Raw genomic sequence first — 3,671 nt, 5'->3', positions numbered from 1 at the left:
TAAAAAACTGGCAGGTCACCTTCACAATACACATTTTGACAGGTGGTGTTTGCTTGATAGAAATATTAAATAAGGCAGAAAAACAGAGGCAGAAACAGGCCTGGCAAGAATGTCTGAATGGTACTTCACTTTTAAATTTCAGTTAGTTTTCAGTAGCTTTAGCAATTGAAATAACACATAGCCATTGTTACTACTGGATAGTATATTCAGAAATTCAACGTATTACCTTGGAGCTAATAAGTCAGTGTTCATAGTGAAAACAGGAAACAAATGGGTCTCACAAGTTATATAGAATTGAATAGAATGTACATGAATGAATTATTTATGAATTTTTAAATAAAGATTGAAATAGATTTTCATAATAAAGCATTCTAAATACAACTAAAATTTATTCAACAGCTATTGTAAGTCAGGAAATAAGAGCCTTATTATGATTCTCTATTTGCTTAACCTGTAATAAATTTTCCTGATCTAACTTTAAAACATATTCCATAATTATTCTCTTTGTTTCCACTGCTCTGACTTGACTAACACAGTTTTTTATTTTATGTTTTCATAATAAAAAATACTTAGTTAATCATTCACTCTTTTTCCCTGCCTCCTGAGTATTAGGCTGTCTTTTAGAGTACCCAATGGAGCTCCCTCCTTTAGGCTCTATATCTAATAAGGACAATCTCTTCTATTTGGAGAGGGGTATGAAGAGTCCAAATGTTCAATAGTGGTGTGGGCCACTGTGATCATATGCAAATAACCTGGGGGCTACACTCGTAGCTTCAAACAGAAGAGTAGGAATTCAGCAATACAAGATATTGATATTTGACACAATATTTGTGTTCTCATTTTTATTATTTCACATGTAGTTGTTCACAGTGTTAAAAATTTTTAAAAAATTTTTATTATGTACATAAATGCATCAGAATCATTCCATTATCAAAGGTTGAGCATTTGTATGTTCAAAGTTTTACTGATTATAAACAATGCTATAATAAATGGCTTCAGCATAACAAAAAGATGCTGACATTTGTTATACATATATAATATTGCATGGTATTTTAGATAAGTCTGAAGCAGAATAAAGTCTTATAAATTTTTGGATGAAACATGCCTGTCTTAATTGTGAAGTTGTTGATTTGCATGAATGCCATAGAGGCATTATATGTGAACTTTTAGCATTAGCCTGTTAGTGTCCTTAGGTAGGCAGTACTAGACAGATGCTATAAAATACACTTGAGATTCGGGATAAAGAAGGGAACAAAAAATGTTCACCTTAAATATAAATCATTGTCTCCAGAAGCAAGCATAAGGGTCACATGTCATCTCAAGTTGATTCCAGGTTTGAATTATATCTAAGATGCTAACAAGAGTTATCTCAAGAAATTTTGTTAGATTTTGATTGGTATTGCATTGAATGTATAAATTGCTTTTGGGAGAATAGATCTTATTAAAACAAAAATAAGAAGAAATGATGACTTATTATGGAGAAACTATGACAATTTCTTAAACCAAGTTAGTGAAAACACTCAAAAAATTAATGCAAACCCAAAGGATATGAAAGCAATTTAATTCAAAAGTCCTGAAATTGGAGCACTGCCTCTGTAAATCAGGTTTGCAAGTAAATCAAAATAGAACTAGGTGATTCTGCCTTACTGTCAGAATCAAAACAAAACAGAGAACATAATTAAGCTGAAAGTAGGTTTAAGAAGAAAAATGAGATATTAAGGGGCATATTAAACACATGAGTGAAAAATAAAATTGTCAAAATATAAATATACAAGACTAGTGTCTGCTAATACTAACTGATAGAATCAAAAAGGGAGAGAACGATCCAACATGGGAAGCGGGATACACAGCAGACTCATAGAATGGCAGATGTCCTAAATAGCACTCTGGCCTCAGAATCAGCCCTTAAGGCATTTGGATCTGGCTGAAGAGCCCATGAGAGTATTCTAGGCATGGAAAGCCAAGACACCCTGGGGAAAAAAAAAAAAAAAGAAGACCTAAATGAAAGGTCTCTGTGAGTGAGATCCCAGTGGAAAGAACAGGGCCATCAAAGAAGGAGGTACCTTTCTCTGAAGGGAGGGGAGAACTTCCACTTTGACTAGGACCCTGTCAGAATCAGATCGAAGTCGGCGAACCCTAAAGGCTTCCATAGCCTTGGCAACTCATGATTAGAGCCTAGGGAGATTACTGATGCCATAAACAAGAGTGTCAAATTGTTAAATCAACAACAGGAGTCACTGTGTACTTACAACTCATGTGGGATCTGTCCTTAATGTGTGGTCTAATGTGAAGTGATGCTATAACTAGTACTAAAACAGTATTTTTACACTTTGTGTTTCTGTGTGGGTGCAAACTGATGAAATCTTTACTTAGTATATACTGAATCGATCTTCTGTATATAAAGACAATTGAAAATGAAAAAAAAAAACTTGGTTTTAAATTGGAAATTGCATAGAAAATTAATGAATTTTTAAAAAATATCATGTAGGATCTCTGTCTTTAATGTGCTGTACACTGTTATTTAGTGCTATAACTAGTACTCCAACAGTATTTTTTCACTTTGTGTTGCTATGTGGGGGCAAACTGTTGAAATCGTTACCTAATATATACTAAACTGATCTTCTGTATATAAAGAGAATTGAAAATGAATCTTGATGTGAATGGAAGGGGAGAGGAAGTGGGAAAGGGGAGGGTTGCGGGTGGGAGGGAAGTTATGGGGGGGGGCAGCCACTGTAATCCATAAGCTGTAATTTGGAAATTTATATTCATTAAATAAAAATTTAAAAAAAGAAGCTACCCCATTCTAGACAGTTTAAATTGCCATTTATGAGAATTGAAAATGAATCTTGATGTGAATGGAAGGGGAGAGGGAGCGGGAGAGGGAGAGGGGAGGGTTGCGGGTGGGAGGGAAGTTTTTGGGGGAGAAGCCATTGTAATCCATATGCTGTACTTTGGAAATGTATGTTCATTAAATAAATGTTTAAAAAATTTTAAAAAATATATAAATATTAAACTGATAAGAACAGATACTACACTTGATCTTAGCCAAAAGGTAATAATGACTCTGTCCTTTGTTCTAGGCCCTGTCTAGTGCACTTGGGCCTCATTCCTTTGTAATCATAACCTCTACTCTACCACCAATGGCTCTACTCCCAACCTGTGTGTACTGATGGTCCTCTTCCCCACTTAATGCTGTATAATTGTTCAAACCTGGTAAATGCCACTCTTAGGATCATTGGTTACTATCCTCACTCTGTCTTTTATGACCTTGTCTAAATATGATCAGAGTAGGCAAACTTGGAAGGCTTCCATAGCCTTGGCAACTCATGACGACAGCCTAGGATGGTTACTGGCGCCATAAACTAGAGTGTCAATTTGTTGGGTCAACAACAGGAGCCACTGTGCACTTGCTCCTCATGTGGGATCTCTGTCCTTAATGTGCTGTACATCGTGATTTAATGCTATAACTAGTACTCAAACATTATGTTTCACTTTGTGTTTCTATGTGGGTGCAAACTGTTGAAATCTTTATACTAAATTGATCTTCTGTATATAAAGAGAATTGAAAATAAATCTTGATGCAAATGGAAGGGGAGAGGGAGAGGGAGAGGGGAGGGTTGCGGGTGGGAGGGAAGTTACGGGGGGGGAAGCCATTGTAATCCATAAGCTGT

At 35.5% G+C, this 3,671-nt stretch overlaps 1 pseudogene; it reads right to left on the bottom strand.

The window, feature by feature from the left end:
- Positions 1-2,888: 2,888 nt before the first annotated feature.
- LOC133772132 (U2 spliceosomal RNA) lies at positions 2,889-3,066 on the bottom strand (annotated as a pseudogene).
- Positions 3,067-3,671: the final 605 nt, after the last annotated feature.

This window comes from Lepus europaeus, chromosome 12, assembly GCF_033115175.1.
Source record: "Lepus europaeus isolate LE1 chromosome 12, mLepTim1.pri, whole genome shotgun sequence".
NCBI classification, from domain to species: domain Eukaryota; kingdom Metazoa; phylum Chordata; class Mammalia; order Lagomorpha; family Leporidae; genus Lepus; species Lepus europaeus.
This window is presented reverse-complemented; position numbering and strand designations above follow the sequence as displayed.